General features: G+C 38.1%; 1 long non-coding RNA gene across 1 annotated transcript in view; it reads right to left on the bottom strand.

Moving 5' to 3' along the window:
• Nucleotides 1–7,509: 7,509 nt before the first annotated feature.
• The window catches only part of LOC306802863, a 30,413-nt gene continuing 15,059 nt past the window's right edge, over nt 7,510–22,863 (bottom strand). The window contains exon 3 of the long non-coding RNA XR_013774497.1: nt 7,510–7,590. This is a non-coding gene — a long non-coding RNA (uncharacterized lncRNA). The remainder of the gene's footprint in view (nt 7,591–22,863) is intronic.

The raw sequence follows: 22,863 nt of genomic DNA, 5'->3' as shown, positions 1-22,863 counted from the left end.
CCAACTTGTCCTAAATTATACATCTGAATTCAAATTAAAATACCTTTACCCTGTTCTCTGCCAGGCTTTTAAATCCTCCTGAAGTAAAGGTGTTTTCCAGAAGTGGAGTTTTGCTCATTACTATTTCAACTTAGAAGCAGGATGAAGAAAAAGTCTCTCAATAAGTTTCATGATGTCCTCTGTTTTCATCAACTGATACTTGAACATATAAATCTGTGTGAAGTTATTTTCCCAACTACCCAGCAAGCCACATAAAATCATAGAGTCACAGAATAGTTTGAGTTGGAAGGGACCTTAAAGATCATGGAATTCCAACCACCCTGCCATGGGCAGGGATGACTTTCACTAAACCAGGCAGCTCAGGGCTCCATCCAGCATGGCCTTGAACACACCCACAGATAAGATATCCAGATAATGCTAAAAATAAAATAACGTGTATGATTCAAACCACAAAGCCTCCAAGCCTCCTTGCCAATCAGCCTAGTGAACATTGAGTCAAAGATGTCATTGCTTCATATAAATATCACCTCTTCTGTGAAAATTTCCTTATGGCCTCACAGTGCCTGCAGTCCCTCTCATCAACCTCTTGCCTCTTCTAATTTACATTTGTATATGACATCTTATGTAATTTTCCTTCTACTTTTGATCTCAGTTTTCTCGAAAACTTCCTTGTATTTTTTTTCTTTTATCTCCTATACCTTCTATTTCAGAGCTATCATTTCTGATTTATCCCAAAGGATTTCATGGAAATTAGATGTTAGCTCTCAGTGGAATGATTTTTTGTCAAAACATATTTTTTTAAACTTTATACATCTCAACTGCATTTCTTCTGGTCTTCATTTCCTCATGTAGTTCTCCAGTCATTGATATTGATCATTTTTGCCACTTCCTGAAACTGCCAGAATATCAATGTTCCATTTGCCAGTCTGTTCTAGTATGGGTTAGTAATTTATGTTGCAGTAGATAATGCACTTTGCACACTCTCCCCTTCTGTGTGGTACCAAATTCTGCCAACGTCTATGGTGAGATTTTACCAGTCACATTATTTAAAGAACCATTTTCTCCAGAACAAAAGATAATTTAAAAAAGCCAAAATTCTCCTTGGCGCACTCCATCTGACTACTACACACTATTTTTTATATTACATATTATTATTCTTATTTTGTGGGGGAGCTATTACTTGACCTTCACCTCCTCAGAGGGAGGAAATGCCACTGTAATTTTGTATTTCTCAATTCTTCCATGCGTTAAACTGGTGTGAAGAACCTCCTTGGCATTTCAGTGCTGGAACAGAGTATCATTGCAGTACAGGCTGTGCATTTCACTGTGTTGCATTCAACCCTTTCATGTAGAAAAAGAGTATCAAGACCTCTCATGAATTTAAGTTGTCTTCAATCTAAGACAACAGCACGGATTACTAACTGGAGCTCCCTCCTACTCCCCCAGCTACAGAATTTGCATCCCTACAGCAGGGAGTACTACTACAAACCCATGTAACTCATCTTGACAGCTGAGGAGAAAACTTTGAAAATGCATCAAAAATTCATGTACTCTGAGCAGTGTGGGATATCTAAAATGCCTCTGCTCTACATATGTTTTTTTCATACCTTTCTTATTAGCTGTGTGGTAGGTTTAAATAGAATGATGTATAAACAGGAGAGGTGGATACATGGGGACCATGTGTATGTGGATGGATAAATGTGGAGTCAGGAGGTGGAGAGAAGAGAAACACTTGAGTTTGTAAAGAAACAAATGTCATACTGGAATTTTCTTCAATATTTTGAGCACTAAAGGAGTGAAACTAGCATTTTGACATTTCCCAGAGAGATAAAACGCATCTGTATTGCACTCACTTGTATTATTTAGGTTCTCTTATTACTTCACTACTTTGAAAACTTGCCCTTTGTTCTCTCTTTGACTGCTGACCAGTACAGGGGTTTCTCTACAGAGGGCAGGCAGATGGAGTCTGCAGCCTTGTGCTATACAGAAAGACAAGTTCTGTCTGATCTGCTGTCTGATGTTGTAAAATGGTGAATACACTGATGAAGGCACTGCAGGTTCTGCTGGAAGTTGCAAAGACTCAATATCACTTAGATTGGGCTTTTTGGTCCTAGGATGCATTTTGGCCACTGCTGGCTCTCTCCCAAATGACATCCAACTCCTACCAACAAGAAGGGAAGTCACAGAGCTTCAGGTTCTACAATCTCCAGGACAAGGATGGTTGGGCCTGGGATTTGGGTTTGAATCATCCCAACAGACACTGGTGAAGCAGCCGTTATAGGCAACCAGTATAACCACAGTCAGTTAAAATATGAAGTGTGCTCATGCCCATTCCAAAATTTGAATCACTGAAAAGGAATGTTGGATTTTGGGGATGTTTTGTTTGGATTTTCCCCCTTTTTCCGTATTTGCAGCCACATGACCCAAGAGGGAGGTTTCTCTGCTCCTCATAGAAATAAGCAGAACAGTCAGCAATTTACACAGAGGTGGTTTTCACTTCTTCACAGAGTTGTGAAACTCAGGGTATTAATAATGTAACATGTCCTTAAGTGAAATGCACTGTCAATTTTGCATCAGAAATTTTCTGCATCATCACTGTCAAATAGCATTATGTTAAATGTCTCTTGAACTGGATAGTATGGAAGAATACAATGTGAATAATGTCACACTATTAAAGATTATCCTGTTTAAAGAATACCAAAATGACAACTAAACCAGAGCTCTCATTTTGACTAAGTGCTGTATCATCTTCACTTCCAGTAAAATATTTTTCTGTGCAACTGACTTATTCAAAGCCTACTCTAAGTTCCCCAAACAGGACTTCAGCACACTGTAACCACATTTAGTCTTTTTTGCCCAAAAAAGAATTTGTTTTCATATTCCTCCTTCCAGAACTGCTCATTTTTACAGAAAAAAAAACACCTCATTTGAAATGCAGTAAGTGGTAGGAGGCAGCAAAAAGATATCTGCAGAGAGAGCAACGATGTTTCAGGAACACAAAGTGATTCAAAGATACATTCATTTTTATTCTAATCAGGAATTTCTTGTTTTAAATCACTGTGGCCAAAGGTGCTTTTCATGTTGCAGCTCTGCTAGAGTCAAGGGCTAACATGGTTCTTTAATTTTTTTTTTTTTTTTTTTTTTTTTTTTTTTTTGTTACTAAGAAATGGCTGGTTTCCATGCTACAAAAGATTTTTAAAAATTTCTTTTCTGAAAAACAAAGGTGTATTCAAGCAAGTTGAATTTTCTGAATTTTTTTGATGAAGAACAGCTCATCATACTTTATGTTATGCAATTTCCCAACAAGAGTTTATTCTAAAAATATATCACTGCTCTAATTTTACGATGTATATACATGGGAAATTGCAAGTTCATTTAATTAAAAATCATTTTAAATGAACACAATAAATTCTGCTGGACACTGGCTGAGTATTGAAGAATTGCCCCTTTATGGACATTTATTCTACATGGTTTTCCTGGTACTGTGCACTTTTTAAAATACTTCCATAATGTTTTCCTTTGTAGGTATCAACTTTATAGGATGATAATTAAAGCTAAGAGTAATACAAAGGGAGGCAAAGACAACAACATTTGCACATTTGATGGCACTCTGCTCAATTCTACCAACAGTGTTAATATTGACAAGTTACTGGCACAGATCAGACATCCTAAAATACAATCTTAAATCTCAGTTTCCAGCTCTAGTAATAAATTGCAGTGTGTTCATTTTTCCTTTCCAACAGTGACCACAGATATCATTATAAATTACCAGTTATTTAAAAAAAAAAACAAAAATGTACAGCACATCTGTCTTTATACTGGAAATGGCCCTGTTCTTTATTTTAAATTCAGAAGGCAGTGGCTTTTGGCTTTTCTTCCAATTTAGGGGATTTTTAAATTTTTTTTATTGATTGGGTTGTTTTGTGGTTTTGTTTTGGTATTATTTGGGTTCTTTAACATAGTTTTTGAATACAAAAGAGGCCAAAACTTTTCAAGTAAGATTTTCCTGATATAACTCAATGAATCTGCCATGTAATAGTAATAGATGTCATGGTACTCACACCACTCAAGCAATAATTTGGGGTACAGCCAAAATTTCACATATTTTCCCAATTTTCATCACTTTAAGCTTAATAAACTAAGAAACTTACAACAATTCTGTGATTCTGTAAATGTTTGCTATCAGTTTTTTCCTCTCCTTTCAATTCTTATGACAAACTTTTAAAGAATTACTCATGTGTCTACCTCTGGTCTGAACTTTAATTTGTTGACAAACAACATTATTTCTAAATAGTCGAGATGTTATTTCTAAAAAGAAATGTTATTTCTAAAAGAAATATCATACTATAAAAGAAAATGTTATTTCCAAAATAACAGTCATGTTCATCCCACCTAAGGCATCATAATTGCCCCTAATTTGACACAATGTTAACCATTCACTTTTTCTGCAAATGTTCTACCCCACTATGAAAAATAATCACAGGATGATGCTCAGCTCACCAATGTTAGCCCACTGTGTGTATCAGCAGGAGGCATTTTGGCTCACATGGCCCCTTTCTGAGGTGAGTTTTTGATAAGTGGGATCTAACTGGCAAGGGCAAAAAACCCCAACAAAACTAAACAACCCAACCCAAGACATGAGAAACAATAAGCAGGAAAGTCAGAAGTCCCATTCCTGACTTTCCACAGGTGACACACCTCCACACAAGGTTTTCTGCAGAGGAACCAGTTTCAGAAGAGCCCCCAGGCTGTTGCCCCATCCCCAAAGCCTGGCTGTGCAGCAGTGGAGTGTCTGTGCCAGGCTGTGACCAGCAGTGTGGAAAATGACATGGAGAGCTCACCCCCACCCCAGCCACAGCAGGGCTGGGCTGAGCCCCCACACTGCAGCCACCTGCCAGCCCAGCACAGCCACCCTCCCTGCCACACGCTGCCCTGGCTAGAGACCACCCCAGCCTGGGAGGGGACACTGGGGACACCTGGCAGCAGAGCCAGAGGCTGCTCTGCTGAGTGATGAGACCAGACAGGGCACTGCAGGCCCCTGAGAGCCTCAGCTGTGCCCTTTTAATTGAATGTGGCACCAACAAGGACCTACACTTGTGCCACAGTATTTGGTCTGAGAGAAACAGTCATTCTGAAATAATTGCTGTGGCAGAGAGCTCATGGCCACTGAGGATAACCTGCCATGTGCCATTTGAGGGGAAGGCAGGGAACACACTTCACCTTCCTCTTCACCAGGAACACTTCATCTCTCCCACCTGCTTCACCAAGACCAAACACTGCTGTGCAGCTCTGGTTTGCCTTTTCCATTTCATTGAATGATTCTAAGGATGATTTTTGCAGTTTTCTATATTAAGTGAAAGAGACACCTTTTTTTTTGTTCTAAAAGAGCTTTTGAAATTAAGTGATCCATAATTAGATGAGTTGAGTGCAAATGTAAAACACCAGGCTGCATCCCCAGTGTTTTACTGTTGATTGTACAGCACAGTATTCACAACCTACAGACAAATGTGAAGTGGCTAGAGGAGAGCATAGGAGCACCACAAGCTTTTCCAGATTCTCCAGATTTCCACTGGACCAACTGCCATATTTGCTCTTTCCTCTTGGATTTTTGAAAAGATCAGAGCACAAAGTATGGCTCTGCTGGTTCTATAAAAGAGTCAACAGCACCCCTGTTCAAAGAGTTGCTCCTTCACAACAAACTGCTGTCAAAAGTAAGAAACAAATGTGGCTAGCAGCACAGAATGGACAAGATTGTCAGAAACTCAAAGATTAGAGACTGGCAAGGAGAAACTTTGGAAAACTCAAATAGGTACACAAGTATATATATATATACACACAAGTATACACCTCTATATAATCATACAGGCTTTGACTGTGAGATCACACGAGTGGTCTGAGAGGTGATGCACCCTTACTGAAATAAAGGGTTAAGAGAAGATACTCCCAAACATTGTGAGCTTGAAAGACTAGACACTCTCTTACAGAAAGGGACACGTTTTGCCAAGTACAAGACCATAGACTCCCACACCTCCTGCTCTCTGTGTGTCGTGGTGCATCCCTCCACCTCAGGCCACACTGTCATCTGCACCAGTCCAAAACTATGCTTTTCATTTCTTTTCCCTTGTCTTTAGCACTGATTTTTCTGAATAATCCACAAAATGCACGCACTTTGAAGGAGGAAGCTGACCCTGGAGCTGACATATTTTCAAGCCCTAGGGCCAAATTCTCACATTTATTAATGTTTTTCAAAAAAATATATGGTGCTAATCAACATAAAAGTGTATCTTATATTTTAGGAGTTTCCAACAATAATATAAGCTTTATTATTATTGCTGCTGCTGTTTGACTTTCCTTGTATCAATTACTCCTCATTGTAGTATGATGCTTTAAGTAGCTCAAATTATTTTTGTCTGATATCAAGGCTCAACACAAAATAAAGGCATAAATGAAAAATATAACTACAAAAAGGACATAGTTTGTACCATGTGAGCTCTTTTTTAAAAATAAAATTTCTTTATACCATATCAGATCCATTTATTGATGGTCCATTTTAATCGGGTTTCTTTAAATTATTTTAGTTCAAGTTCCCAATACAGTAATGTACATGCATACTCCCCTAACCTGAAACAGAACCCAAATACCCTCACCAAAAAAGACAGACAACACTCACCAATAACTGCTAAAGCAGAGCTCCTTTTTAAATAAGTTATGCTCATCTTACAGATAGACAATTTGATCCTGGACCAACATAACAAACAATGAAGCACAAGCTTTGGAATCAACAGGCATACACATTTTGGGGAACAGGATATGAGCTGCAGCGCTCTGCAGTGCAGAGTGTTTGATAAAGTGATTATATTCACACAGAGTACACCATAGACAGAGCTTTGTGCTGAAGATATTAGTTTACACTCTATGAAAGCAGAAGATGACAAAATTGCTTTTCTTTGTTCTTATGAGGTTTCTGACCAAGTGATGTGCATCAGGAGAGATGCAAGCTCACACAAAGCAGAACAGAAAATCTGTTCTGAATTCAGGTTTGACTCACGAGCTGGATTTTGGATCTCATATATAAGTTGGCTGAACAGCCTACAAAAGAGAAACAAGGTGGAAGTCATTTGTGTTTTCATTATGGGAATAGAAAAAATGGAAAAAGCTTTGAAAAATTCTCTCACAGCCTTCCTAAAAGATTAGGTTGGGGTTAGCTCCCTCATTCTTGAGGTGTGGGACTCAGCCCCAGGGGCTTCCTCATGCAGATTTGAAATAACAGCTGAGGCTGGTGCTTATATCCCAGGTCCCCTCTCCTTGTACTAAAGACCATCAGAGCCCAGAAATTATTACAGGGGGTTGTTGTTGGCTAAACACTGTGATTTCACAAGGAGATTTTAACTCAAGTCTTTGCATCAGTATTTTGTGTATCCCTTTGTACAGTTGCCCATGACACTGAAGTTTTAACAGGAGATTTTGCAGGGAAATCCTACAACAGCCCTTTCCTCTTCAATAAGAGCATGCACTCATTGTCCACTTTTACCCAGCTCCTCATCAAAGGACCCTCTACTGATCATAGAAGATACTCCAATGTTGCAATATCTAAAAAAAAGAAACCAAAAAAAAGAAAGAAAACCTTTCTAGAACAGAAAATACTTCAAAGCGATCTAAAACTATCAGCTACTTTAAAGGAAATGGAAGATATATAAATAAAGCAATTACCTTGCCTTCCTTTCATATTATTTTTCTGCTAGGCTTTTTTCTTTGCATCTGGTCAGCCTGTCATGACACTGTCCAATTAAAATTATATATTATCACAGGTATCCTTTCACTAGTGCCAATGTTCCCACTGGACAGAAGATTCTTCTGATAGCATTTTGATGCCCTCTAGTCAATGTTTTAATTTCCTGACAAATTTATCTTGTGTAATTTATCATCATGGGTGTTCAATCCCACTATAATAAAAGGCAGAGCTTGGTGTTTCCCACATCTTTTAATGTATAGACTCTTCTATTTTTATTTAAACTAGCATTAAAAGTGCAGATTCCAGTAATATATTCCTTTTTTTAAATGCCATGTTTTGGCATTTGGTGGTGTTCAGAAGATGTCATTGGTCTGTTTAACTAAACAAATGTAAGAAAATATTTTATTACTGTTTCCGTGCCAAAAATCCAACTTGTATGTAGTCCACAAGGACCACATCAATAAATTGAAGGAAGATGGTCATTTTAAAAAGTCTGTAACTCAAAAGTGTAATAGAAGTAATATTTTCCTCATTCTACAGTGTGATAACAGTAGCATTGAGATTAATAGAGGAAAGGAATAGATTAAAGGCATTTATAAGTTCAACTGAAAGTTTGCAGAAGAACCAAAAACTTGATAACAGTTCTGTACTTTTATGACAAAGCTCATTTGTCCTTTCATAAATGTCAAGTAGTGTTTAAAAAAGCAGGTGACTTTCATAAGATTTTATTCCTTCCTGACAATTATCTACAGCCAAAATCTGAAATTCTATAATTCTATCTCAGTGAATATTTCAGACAATTTAAAGAATTTCCATTCTCCAGAACTTCTTCAGAGCCATTACCTGAAGATTAAAATACTTTTTCTTTTGTTCCATCAGTAGTGATTCTTCTCTTTTAACCCAGAAGTGGGATAATTCCCACAAATGTGGGATAATGCACATTTTGAAACCCGACAGAGGCAAAAGACAATAATAAAGCCAAAAGAACCACTATGCACTGCTGGGATGGTGATTCACAAAGGAAGATGAGAGTCAGTGACTGCAGTTCTGGGTATTGTTCAATTCCCAGCATGCTTAAATTAAAGGCTCTTGAGCATTGAATATTCCAAACTTACAAAAAGTACCTGTGGTATAAGAGAATCTTGCCTTAAAGCTTCTGGGGATCAAGGCCCATGTAAAACAAAAAGACAATATGCCCAAGATTAGCACCAAAAAAAAAAAAAACCCTGAAGTTGGATTTTGCTTGTCTACACAAAAGTACATCAAGACACGTACAGACCCTTACATGAACAGAGACATCTGCATAATAAGTGTGTTCTAAGAAATTAAACTAAACATGTCAGCACATTATATTGATGCATTTCATTCACCATTAAAGATTTTACAGCCTGATTTGAGAAACACATGTGCTCCACAGTACTTGATCTTCTACAATTCAAGAAGCTATTTTAAACTTCAGTGTCCCAACTGTATGCAACTGCTACTAAACTTTCTCTGAAATTACAGCCTAACTAATACATAAACTCTTTACCAAACTTCTCAGTCAGTATTCACTTCTCTTTCCCCCAGTTATCCTGACCTGAGCCTACAGGATATATGAGGAATCTACACGCCTACCAAAACCCTACAGAATCATGTTTCCTGATTTTAGAGAAAAAATTTGCAAAGAAGGTGGAAAACAGCTTTATGCTGTATTTTTCCCGATTTTCCATTATAATTTTATGATGCTTATGAATTTATAATTCCATAAACAAGCTTATTAAAGTTGAAGGCCCATAGGAGATTCTTTTATGAACAACAATTTTTTACCAAGCTTTGACTGGAATGATTATGAACATTTAATTCCTACATGGTAGCAGCTGAGGCTATCAGCATATCCTTGTTTTAAACAGCATTCTAATGACAGAAAGAGTACTTCTGGGGACACCTATCGCGGGGTGCTGACACAAAAATTCCCATTGATGAATCTATAGATTTCCTTTTCTCAGTTCTGTGAGTTCAAGGTCTGATTGTTCTTTCCAATACATCAACTGTGCACCTTATTTATACTAGATTACAAAGTTCAGACCAAACACCACCTGCTTGAGGTTGTTGCTACTTTTAACAATTTATGGATTAGCCTGGACACATGCTGCCAAATCAGCCAGACCAGCTCAAAAAAACCAACCTCACCCCCTGCGTGTGTTACCTGGAATTTACCTCTGCCTGTACCTGCAAATAGCCTGGTGCTGCTCATAGGTACAAGCAGAGGAAATTCTGAGGATCTGCTTGCTGGCACAGAAATGTTTCCTGACTCATTGCACCCAGCCCTGCCCATAGCCTGAAGCCCACCTGCCCTCACACTCCTGTTATCCTGCCAGCCACAAGACAAGAAACCTGCCCCTAGAATTTCCTATGACATGGTTAGAAACAAGGTGACTACAAAAGCGAATAAGTGTGTGTAAGCAACAGAAAGGTTTCTGTTACAAGTGTGTCCACAAAAAGAGCAATTTCCAGACCTCCTAGAAGCTGCTGGATATGCCTTCAAGGTGCAGGCAGCTGTAATCCAAGTTGGGAAGTGCTTTGAGGAGAAAAATCCATAGTGGTCAAGAGATTTCCAAAACGTGTGGCAGAACAAAAACTGCTGATAGAGAAGGGGGGAAGTTGGAGAAAAACAGTGCCATAAGTATTAAAAAAAAAATTTAAAAAAATCCCAAACAAGCAAAGACTTTTTACAGGTTGAGAATTACTATTTCTGTCCTTCCCCAAGCCCTAACTGAGACACTTTGATCCTTTTTATTTTGTTTACAAATACTTTTACAGTATGTAGGTTTCCTTATCCACATTTTGTTTCTACCATTCCAATCACCTTTTCTACTGTAATTCGTTCTTTCCAGTCAGTCATGAGAGAAATAAATGCAAATGAAGGCAGACTAACGACATTCCTTTTGTAATTCATTACCTTCACTCAATTTGTTCTATTCCTCTTCTTTTGCCTCTCCCTTTGTTCACCATGTATTTAATATATCCTTCCCCTCCCTACTTTTTTCTGTATTAACTGCTACTTTAATTCTATTTCTTTGCCTTTTTCAATAGCCAGAGCCTGTCTCCTGATTTTTGGTCCCTCTGTCCCTGTTTCTCTCAGCTGTGTGCAATGCAAACAAGCATACAAGCCCTGCCTCCTCTCTTTCCCTTATATTACTGCCTCTCCATCAGCCTACAGGCATCTTCTCCAGCCTCACTGTCTCATCTCCATCCTCCTCCACACGTGAATCCAGGCATCCCTCCACTGAAGAGCCAATCTCCTTTCCTCTGGCCTCTCCCCTGATTCTCTTGAAGCTGCACTGCACAAACAGGACAAGCTGAGAGAGGAAGGAGTAGCCAGAAACTCACTGGCCTCCTGACTGTGCCTTGACCCCAACTATTGCCAACTATCCCAACTATTCAAATATGGAACAAATGGAAGGAACTGCCAATAACTTTAGAGGGGGGTTGGATTTTCAGAAGGCAAGAATAGCTAAACTGTAAATATGGCTTTAGCTTAGAGAAAAAAAAATTTGGGCCTTGTTACAAGTAAGAGGAGAAGAAAAAACACAGCCAAGACTCACTAACACCATTATCAATCTAGATAAGTTGTAGTGTGTTCAGTTACTCCACAGGGATTCCACTAGATAGCCAAAAATGTTCCTTTTTGTTAACATACTGCAGGGAGTAGTTACATGTTAGGTGTACTGAAGACAACTACACATGAATTGAGATACAAGCTTTTGAATATGCAAGCTGGCAACAGCAACTTAATATTCACAGGCTGACTTGTGAAACATGGGAGATGAAAAGAGGCAACAAAAGAAGCAGCACAATTTTCTCTTGACAACATCCTGACAGACTTCTTCAGTTATTGACAGAATCATTTCTAGAAAAAGAAAAAGAAAAAAAAAAAAAAAAAAAAAAAAAAAAAAAAGGAACAATCAACATTTCATTTTTCTTCAGCATTGTGAGAAATTTAAATATACCAAATATCAACACGATAATGAGAAATGGCTAATTCCTCTATTAATTTTCCAGAGGCTCACAGAAGAAATTTATTACCTACTGGAAAAAAAAAATATATATATGATAGTGGCAAAAGCTCGTTGCTTTTCCACCTTCATCTGCACTCAATTTTCCTTCTACCTGCAGTTTGGTGTTGCACATAATTCATGTGGTATTCACATCAGTCATTTAAGAAAAAAAGGTGTAATAAGCCCAGCCAGCCAGACCTCCTGTGAGAGTTTCCCAGTACTGTCTACAGTTCCCTCAAAACACAGACAGACTCTCTCCCTCCTCAGTGTGCCAGACCTTGCTTCAGTGCCTGATTAGTGGCAGGAGTTACAGCAGGGTAAAGATTTCATATTAATGAAGCTAGTTTGAACAGATTTTGTCCTCATTTTCGATGTAAGACTTCATCTCCTCTGAACTTTTGGCTTCTAAAATGTCAAATTATTAATTTTTTATTTTACAATTTTGGAGTACAAAATATTTAGTAGCACAGAAAAAAAAGATTATATCAGAGCCACGATGTCCTTACTCTACTGTTACACATAGTTATATATTCTTCAGCCCTGAACCTCCTTAAAACTGTTTGCATTAAGCAAAATCTACTTGTGGGAGTAGGAAAGAAAATGCCCTTCCTGCTTTGCAGAAAGCTTTGCTAAAATTCAGCCTGAGTATCAGATGGAAGGCATGGAGAGGGAAGATATCTACCACTTAGGAATCTTTTTTTTTTTTTCTGAAAGTATATGCCAACATTAAAAACCTTACTTTTCCCCCTCTTTTTATCTTCTTAATATTTCTTTCAGTTACAATATATTGGTTGTGTTTAATTAAGCAGCATATTGCATTGAATACCTGATTCTCACACACTCCTTTTTTTGGGCCATGCTATTCTTAGATGATCTGTGAACGTACTCTATTACATGTTGCATAGCACCACAGAGTAATAACAAATGATGAGATTTGCACACATATGGGATTTACTTGGGCCAGTGTATGCCCAAGTCTTCTGCAACACTCTGAAAATCTCTGCAAATCATTCTAAAGCCCAGCTTTAACTTAAATATGTAAACTATTGTATTTTTTACATATATATATTTTTAGATGATGTTATATACATAGGTGGAATGTGAATCAAGTCTGGTTAGAAATAATAAGCAAAGTAATGGTGCAGAATGGCTTATAGCTCTATTGGGAGCTGCCCAGGAACAAGAATCACTTAGGACTGGCGTTAGACAGAGACAAAATAAATTTTTTCTATTTAGCATCAGTATCCCACACCTGGAGAAGGCAGCAAAAATGTGCAGATAACAAAACACATCAGAATAACAAATAACAGCAGACAGCCACTCTGGACCTATTCTGAAACAACAGAATACACTTTAAAAAGCAGTAAAACCAATAAAAATCCAGTCATCTTGAAAAAGGAGAGTCTTCGCTGCAATAAAGGCAGTCAATAAAGAAGCTCTCTCATTTAAACATCAAATGCACATTGTTTTGCAACACCTGTTATTCAGCCATAATAGCTTTCTTAACCTGTCAAAGTGTTTAAGCTGAGGAAAAGAAATGGGCCTCCAGCTGTGCACTTGGGTGGAGAAAGTCTGCGCGAAGCGATATTAGTTTAATGAAATGTGTACAGACTGTAATTGTGGTAATAAGAGGGCAATTCCCAGAGGGGCACTAGGAAGGCAGTGAGTGCAGCCAAGCAGAAAACAGAAGCTGCAAACTGGAGGGAGAGACTGATACCCTGTGTATGGACCCTCTCTCTCCAACCTGCTTGCCTACTGTACAGCCTAGCCAGCTCTGCTGCCCAACAAGCCTCAGCACGGCCTCGTGTCCCATCCTTGCCCATCTTCCTGATATATTTCCCAGAGAAGAGAGCAAAGACAATCCAGCTCTCAAGAATAGCTGTAACACAGGCTCATGAATATGTGAGCACATGAAAAAGCAGGGCAAAATAAAAAAGTAGCACTGGAGAACTCTGGCATTTCTTCCACTGCTCCACTCTGCAAGCCGTGAGATTCCGCACTGGTCAGGAAGATACAAAGCATATTTTCCCAGGAAAATAAATTCAAGGTCCTGGAAAAATGAAAAACACCACTTAGGGAAGAGATGAGGAAAGAGCAACACCAAAAGCATTTGGACCTTTCCTTTCATTTTCTTAAAAGAAAGACAAACAGTCTTGTTTCAGCTTGCTTGCCCATGTAAGTACAGCAAACCTGTTTTTACCAGACAGATTCCTACAAGAAAGGTTCCAATGCCAAAGTGTATCCCAGGTTTAGTCTAGACCAGCAACACTCATCACAGCAAGCACTGTTTAGAAGGGCTTCTGAATGATGAAATCTTTGTCAGCTGAGCCTGCTGTAATAATTTGAGTTAAATTCAATAAATCCTTCCTGGTTGACTTAGTGGGTGTCACACAGATGTACCAGCTTCTACGAGTGTTTCCATTAGGAAACACCTCTCTGTGTCCCCAGACTGTGGATAGTCAGTAAGACCTAAGGCAGAGAGGCAGAAGTGAAGACTAACTTTCTTTTCATGAACAGGAAGGTATTTGTAAAATATGGGTCAAAAAAAGACAGCTTGACTCTTTCCACAATACAGAAATAAACAATAACTGGTGACGGTGGAAAAAAGGTGGAGGAAGAGTTGAAGAAGCAGAATTGGAGACAGAAAAAGAGAAATTATTTTAAGGAAGGATAAAGTGGTCAACAAGAGAGGAAGAACTTATTCCAAGGTGATCAAACAAAAAGGTATGTGAAAAGAGAAAAAAAAAAAAAATTACATTTTATACTGGAAAACATAAGCCCCAAAATCATGGTCCAGAAAAACACCAAAACAAGAAAAGGTGTAGAAAATAGGAAGTATTTTATTCTATTGGCATAAAAAATTACTTGAAAAGAGAAGGGAAAATAGCTGTGTTTGGAGTTGAGAGTGGTGAGAATTTTCAGCCAGGGTCATGATTCAGGGAAAGATAATGATTCCTCTAGTTTTTCCTAGCAGTAACAAGCAGTATGTTGCCTCCATTTTCTCAAAATTGCCTTATTTACCAGTCAATATTAGGAAGAAAATCCACAGCTTTATTAGGTGATTCACAGAATCATGTTTTTACAACATGGGCAGCTCACCAAGAAGTGCTGTATTGCTGTCAATCTGAAAAGAAGCTGAAAAACATAGTTTGAAAAGCAACTATTAACCTAAAAAAGTGGAATTCATGTAAGCAGAGAAACTTATCCTGCCCAGTCTTGCTCAGAGTCCTGCTGGCACCCTCTTACAGAAAATGTATGTGTATTTTACAGTGGGGAGAGCACTTCCTACAGCTGCTGCAGGTGAGCACAAAGAGATACTGCAGGCAGGGAGGGAATCTCTGGTATTTGTTCAGGATATAATTGGAAGGTTAACAAGGGCTATCATTGTTTCAGACATTCCCTTTTCCAGCTTTGCAACACGGACTGCTGCTCCTTTTACACAGGAACAAGCAGGAACTGCCTGCTGTTATTGAGTAGCTTTAGTGAGCTGTGGACCTCTGACAGTGCCTGAGGGAAGTTTGTGAGCTCCTAAATTCATTTCCCTGATTGCAAGGAATAGCTCACAACATGATGGCTGTGATTAGTTAGGACAGTACTGAGGACATGCTGACAAGGTTCATCAGACACAGAGCAGCTACAGTTGCCCACGGATAAATTCATGCCACCAGTACAGAAGCCACAAAACTCCTTTTTACATGCCTTCAAAACTTCTTCAGCAAAAACAGCTCTTGATCCAAGCTAACTTGGGCAGCACAGCAAAACATGCTGTGTGAAAAGGACTGGAGAGAAAGGAAGGGATGTAAGGCAGAGCTCTGCTGCTCCATCCCATGTTTCATTTAATGATGGATGAGAAAATTGCTCAGACTTCTCCAGCTGAGGCCTCGGTTGTGATGTGACACCATCACCTCTCATCAGTCACATCTCCTTCTGAGCCAGAATGTCACAGAAGACAACATGACTGATGCAACCTGACACAACATGTCACCATGCCAGGTCTGCCAGCTGGGAAACTGGGAGGAGGGAGAAGGGAAGCAGAGAGGAAGAGAACAGGCTCTGGAAAAGGCATTCCTCATCAGAGTTTCCATGTTGGTGGAGTTTTCTTTTGTTTTTAAGCAAGGTCCTATTGCCACAAAAGCCAGAACACCAAAGATACATGGAGAAAAACCCCAAAAGACTGGGAATAAATCAGTGCAATTGAACAGTTCAGAATCTACTGAAATGTCCTAAAGGTTTAGGTAGACCTTCTATGGTAAAGGAAGGGACACAGCAAGACAAATAGGTCTCTGTATTATTTTAGAAATCTATCTCTTTTACCCCTATTGAAAAATAATGCAATGAAACCCAGCCTCTCCTCAAAGGGAAGATTCAGGTCCCTAAGGACTGGTCAAAGACATTTGCATCAGATGTCTTCCCAGTTTTCAAAAATGGGAAAGCAAAGGACAAGACATTTATCTTGCCTTTAAAAACATTAAAATAATTTTTGTTCCAGACTATGCATAATTATGACTATAAGTATACACTCATAAATTTCTGCGTTACATTAATGCTAGGTGGGAGAGAAAAGAGAATTTGGGATGCAGCTCTCTCACTGTTGGAGACAACCTCATTATTTCTTCACTTCAAAATAGTAAAAAAGCTGTACAAAACGATGATTTTTCATTAAAAAAAATAAAAGAATATAAAAAGTGTCCTCCCACATCAGACCCTGTAACTACAGAACTTGGGAGCCACAGGAGCTTCAGTAAATGGTGTCTCAGCCAATGTCATTTCTGCCTAAAGTGCAGGGTTTGCCTCGCTACTTAAAACTGAGATGTCTACATAGACAATCTAGCAAAGAAAAGGCACAAACACTTTGAGCTAACATTGCCAAGTCAATTTAGAGCAAATTACTGCTTTTATTTTCTTCTTCATATTTCCAACTATCCCATAACTCCAATAGTTACAACTGGCCACGTATAAAAATATTGTGGCACCATGCAACCACATAAATGTGGAACATAGTGGAACATTCACATCAGTTTCCCTTGAGCTAAGCTATATTTTACACATTAACACAGATTTTACTAAATTTAGACCATGTTTTTGAACAAGAAGCTTTTTGACACAGAAAATGCTGTCACTGGGATGCCAGAGTAATTGTCTGCAGACACAATGTGGTGCATAAATTTTAAACTTTAAAAGTATCATACCTGCCAATAATCACAGATAGAAAAAGTTTAAGTAACTTGAGATCAGCCTGAAGTTCTGGCACATCACATGTTGTAGTATTTGCTGTTATTTTCATGGCTGAATGCAAAATTGAATATGCCAACCTGAACTTGGAAGAAATACCAATAGTGTGGCATCATCTATTCTTCAAATTCATAATATTTCAAGTACCAATCTTAACAATGGAAATTTCCTGATCTTCTAATATCATAATTACTAACATTAATTTTTTAACAAAAAATAGGTGAAAGTTAAACATTACTATCAGCACATCCCTCTACTTTTTTTCCTGCCTACAGAGTGCTGAAACATGCACTCAGTTGGAATTGCCCTGACCAGGCAGCTCCATGCTGGCAGATGGACATTGCTATCTAGTGCTTCTCACTTGTCAACTGGCTTTGAGCAGTTTAGCTGCTGATGCCAATCACTGAGTGAGAGGTTTTATAGTGACATCTGCCTGTCAGTGACTCTGACTGCTTGTGTCTACCTTCCAGGGAAATTTTTCTTCTCCTTGAATGTCAGTTTGTTTAACCACAGTCCAGTCACAGCTGCCAACTATGCACCATGGCAGCATTTCTAGTAGAAAACAAGGAAAGAGAAAAATCTATTAAACATGAAAACATTTAATTCTGGCTTAGCCTCAGGCTGCATTATCCTGAGGGACTGACCCAAGCTCAGTGCTGATATCAACAAATTATTTTTATTGCCTTGTTTCTCCTTTGCTTTAATTGATTTTTTTTTGTTTGTTTGTTTTTGTTTTTTTTTTGTTTGTTTTTGGTTTTTTGTTGTTTTTTTTTTTTGTTAAAAATCACACTGACCGTAATTTGGGGATGACACAGCCAGCCAGGGTGCGCTACTTCAGTGGTGATGTAATTCCCTTCTCCTCACTAACAGATTCCTCTCCAGGAAACATTCACTAGCCCATTTCAAAAGCAAGGTCTTGATTCCACTTCATGGAAATTACCATTTCTCTTTATAGGTAGACTAAAATTCCATTTTATGTGCTTTACTTCCTACTACAGTTGAAGTACTTTAAAGTCTCTTCCCAGAGCACCAGGAGTCAGCCCTGCTGCAGAGAACTGGTGGCCACACAGTGACAGCACCATATGTTGTGATACAGGGCAAAAGTCACTTACATGCACTGTTTTGTTCATATTTCTTATGCAGGTGACTGAGGGATCACGTGTGGCCACAGCTTTTACTCAGAAGCTGAATAAGAGGGTGAAAATACAAATATTCAGCAGGATTTTTAAAGAAAGCACAAATGCAAGTTTGCAAATTCAATTTCAGCTCTACATTAATTTTAAATTATTTTTTGAGCAATGATTTTTGCAAATGAATTTATGAACAAGATCAACCACCAACACTCAGTCTGTAGCTGTGATATTTTTAAATGGCAATCCTATTTACGAGCTAATGGTAAAAAGCATTTACTGATTGGAGAGAAAGTATAACCAAACAGAATAGAACACATTAAAAAATACTGAAAGTTCACAGTAATAGCAGAAAGAGGGAAAACATTTAAAATTCAGAGGCAAAAGACAAAATGTTGGTCATATACCTTTAGGCTAAATAACACCTCTTCCCCTGATCACATATACAAAAAAATACACGACAGAGATTAAAACTAAGCCATTTGCTTAAAAGAAGCTGAAATTCAGATCAGGTCCAAACATCCAGGTATCAGGTCCATCAACACTATCATCTTACTCTCTATCTTTACCACTGCCTTTGAAGGACACTGAAGTCAGCAGCTTGGATATGAAAGGCTGCCTCTACACAGCTGCACTGATTTGTGCTTCAGATTCATTTTCTCTTCTTTCTTTTCTGTTTATGCTTCTCTTATTTTTAATTTCCTTCCTTTTAAAACCATATACTTTATCTCAAGCTTCTAGCCAGTCAGCTAAGTTTCCTCTTTTTCTGTATATTTGGCACTGGACTGAAAGGAAAATTAATAATCCCTTCAGAAAATATGCATGGATGTGCATATAATGCTGGGGCCAGGAGATCCTAAAGACAGAGCAGTTTATTAATATTATGCAGTTAGAAAATTATCCCCCTTAAGAAGCAATACTTTGTTTTAGCTCTATTCTTTAGAAGACCCACTGTGTGCAAGCCACAGTCCTGAACTAGCACCGAGGACAAAATAAGAAGTGAAGCCATAAAGGGAGAGCTGACTGCCAGCAGAGCTGACTCGTTGCCTTCTCTCTCATTAATCTGCCTTCTCTTCTTTCAATTCACTATTTTTGTCACTTCCCTGATTTACTTCACTTTTTCCTTCTGGGACTTGGCTGTCTTAGTTTTAGTCTTCCTTCCCTCATGCTCCACTTTTATTTTATTCTCTCCCTTATTCCAACAAATGCTCCATAGCAGACAGATTCATTCATCTCTAGCACCTTATCTGGTGGAGCATATGTTTCTTTTCTTTGAGGTCAGATTAACTATTCCTTATAAACGTTACAAAGAAAAAATATGTGTTGGCAGCAAGTTCTGCTACTCTTAGCCATCATTTTTGTCCACTGCATTAAGCCCATTTAACATGCTTAAACATGCCTTTTGTCAACAGCAACAAAAGCAAAAAGCAGCTGAACTCTAGTTAATAAATCATTTTCTGGAAGTACAAACTGCCTGAGAAATATGATGCCAAGCAGCTAATGTACATTATTCTTACAGAGAGGGAAAATGGAGGAGAAAAAGTTTAACCAGCTTTTGTGAGTATAAAATGTGCTTTCTGTATATATTTGTGTGCATATTCATTGTACTATTTTCAAACAAAGATCACACTGAAGTGCAGTACATTACCTTAGACACAGATTCACCCATCCCCAGCTGGTCTTATTTCCTAATTAGAGATATAATTCACTACTATCTAAATTTGGAATATAATCCTCTATTACCATTAGGCCAGCTCCTATAACATTTATGTATATATATGTGTGTGTATACCTTAAAATAACAAGGAAAACAGTATGCAGTATGAAACTCTGGAATCACATAACAGGAACCGCAGCATTTTCCATTAGCTCACAGCTTTTTCTGTCCACAGGAAAGATCCAAGAACTATAATAACCAAGAAGCATTTTAAAAACAGTCAAAAAGTTTTAAAAGTTAGTATTTTAAAACCATACAAATCATTATTTAAAGGGTTGGAATGGACCAAATTTAAGTAAAAAGGGAATTATAACAATAAAAGCTGATATTGTAGTATAATATACAGTATTATTATGCATACATATATGTCTTAATCTACACTGTTTATCCAAGAAGATTGGGAAGAACAAACAGGCAGGGAGAAAGACACATTTTCCTTCTTCATCTTTTCTAGTTACTCTATTCTTGTTTCAGATGGTCAGTTAAAGCAATACTATGCAAGATGTAGATTTCATACCAGAAATACTGTTACACACCATGCAGGTAAAAAACTGTAGGAATAAACTATCACCTAAGTAAGCCTGGCCAGACTGGTATTACAAACTCCTGCAAGCTAGGACCCAGAGGAAGGCGCTTAAACATAACAAGAAAACAGAATTTTTGATCAGTTTATCTACCTTATCTAGCTCTCCTGTCTTCAGTGATGGCTCCTGCCTTTCTTGCTATCCATAGAGTGCATCTCACACACTGAGAAAAAGTAAGCAGGTTGTTTCTGAAAAGTCCCTGTTCCATTCCTCAAAACCAGTAGCTCATCCCTTTGTTGAAGAGACAGAGATAATTTGCATTTTTGTTATTATATATCATACATAGTTCTGAGCAAAAGACACAAGGAAGTTAGTGTGAAACTGAAAAATACTATTAATTTAATGACAATTCTATGTCTGCTAGACTGGTATCAAGAAGTGGAGAATATTGAGAAAAAATGCTGTGCTGAACTTCTAGCACAGGAAGCTTTGCTGGCTCCCAGGAAACTTTGACAGACTGGAATGTTCATACCCAAGGCTGTGACAGCATCATCTAAACTGCATGCAACTACACCATTGAAACAGTTTTATGTTACTATAGCTCCTTCTGAGGAATTTTTTTCCACTTATTTTGTTCCAGTGCTAACCCTTCTTTTCTTCTGATACTAAAATGGATTTAACCTTCCAAAAGCAGTTAGAAGGGAAATTGGAAATTTGTGAATATCCACTGGTAGAGTTCCACAAAAACAGGAAAATAGCAACTATCACAAAGTTTTTATAAGTACTGAATTGAATATATATATTAAAAAGTTACTAGTTTATGAAGACACATGAGAAAGTCTATAAAAGAACTTGTACTAGAAAATTGGAAAAATAAAAAAGTCATCAATGAAAAACAAGAATCTGGCTTTTTTCCTGTACAAAGCAATTTGGTTTTAACTGCATTTCCTTACATACATTGTGGCTGGTCTCTTCAGAATTTGAAACAAAGTTAATGAAAAAAAAAATAACCATCGATTAAAAAAAAAAGTTTAGACAGTTAATAAATTTCAAGCACAAAGCTTTTTCATTAACCACATCTTCTCTAATATCTCCAGCCCTCTTAACTGGTTTTGCCAAGGGATATGAAGAGGGAGCATTATTTCCTACAGTTTAATAAGTACTTTCTAAAATGCAACACATCCGCAACCAGGAGTGTTGCAGCTTCCAAGCTAAGTCATTATTTTTTGCCTTTCTTCTGCACCTCAAGGAATATCAACTCACTCTCAGGAAATAAAAACACATAAACAAACCCCTGGTATTTCCACAGATGCATTTGAAGGCTCTGCTACCGAAAAATTTTGATTTATAGTGGGGATTTCCCCTGGCAACTGAAAGAAGTTACGTTTGCATATACTAAAAATGAGTTACTGGATCTGGAAAAGACAGCTTGATCCACATCACAAGAAGTACTCAGTGTATTTGGTAAATAACTCTGAAATGAAAAGTGTGTCTAAGGAGTATAAGGAGTCTCGAAATATTTGGCCACTTCACCTCTGAGATCACTCAGCACCAGGCAGGTCAAATTATGAATCAGAGAAGTGTTTGCAGAGGGAGACAGAACTGTAGAAGTGATCACATAAAGCTCACCTCTTTTCCCTCTTCCATAGCCAGAAGTGGAAGATGGAAATGTGTGCATTTTTTGTCCTCCAAAATAAAGTTTGAAAGACTTTTGGATCTCTGAAACACTAACCAATATATGATAGAATCCCAGACATCATGAGCTTGCACTCTGAGCCTCACACCCCCACAAATTCATTATTAGGACTACAAAGATAGTAAAGTTCAGCCTCTCTCACTTCTGCTCTCACAGGACCTGAACACCTCCTTACACTGTTATAGAATTGGGTTTAATTTTCTCTACTAACCTAGGTCTAAGACAAAGGACAACTGGTTATTTTATCCAGCACAAATCTCCTTTGCGCAATGAAAGAGAGTAAACAGTTTAATGTTCTCGCATCCTAATGCTGTTTTTTGTGCCCACTGTTAATAGGATCACTCAAACCAATAAGCCATCCTAGAATAAACAGGATTTATTGAGATGGCATGCTTTTGGTTTTCCCACTCTTTCTCTACAGAGGTGATAGCTTTAGACCACACAGCACTAAATTTATTGATTTTTTTTTTTTTTTTTTTTTTGCAGGTAGCTGTCTGACTAGTACAAAGCACTGATACAGCAGCTTTTCCTCTTTTCCCTGTACCTCTGGGAGGATGAATCTAAGACTTCTGCAGCTGCAGCAGTTCTACTGCAGGAAACAGAAGGCAAATCCAACTCCAAGTCACAACTCTGACAGGAGAAAGCATTGAATGCAATCACAACAGACTGTCTTGTTTGAGAGCAGGGCTTCATTCAAAGAACAGTTGTATGTTTGGAGAGACCCATGGCATTTAATTCAAGCCTGATCCCTGCCTGTGCTGTCAGCAGCAGGGAAAGAGTAGGGAATATCAA

This window comes from Erithacus rubecula (assembly GCF_903797595.1).
Source record: "Erithacus rubecula genome assembly, chromosome: 5".
NCBI lineage: Eukaryota > Metazoa > Chordata > Aves > Passeriformes > Muscicapidae > Erithacus > Erithacus rubecula.
Note: the sequence above shows the minus strand (reverse complement) of the source record. Positions and strands in the feature narration are given on the sequence as shown.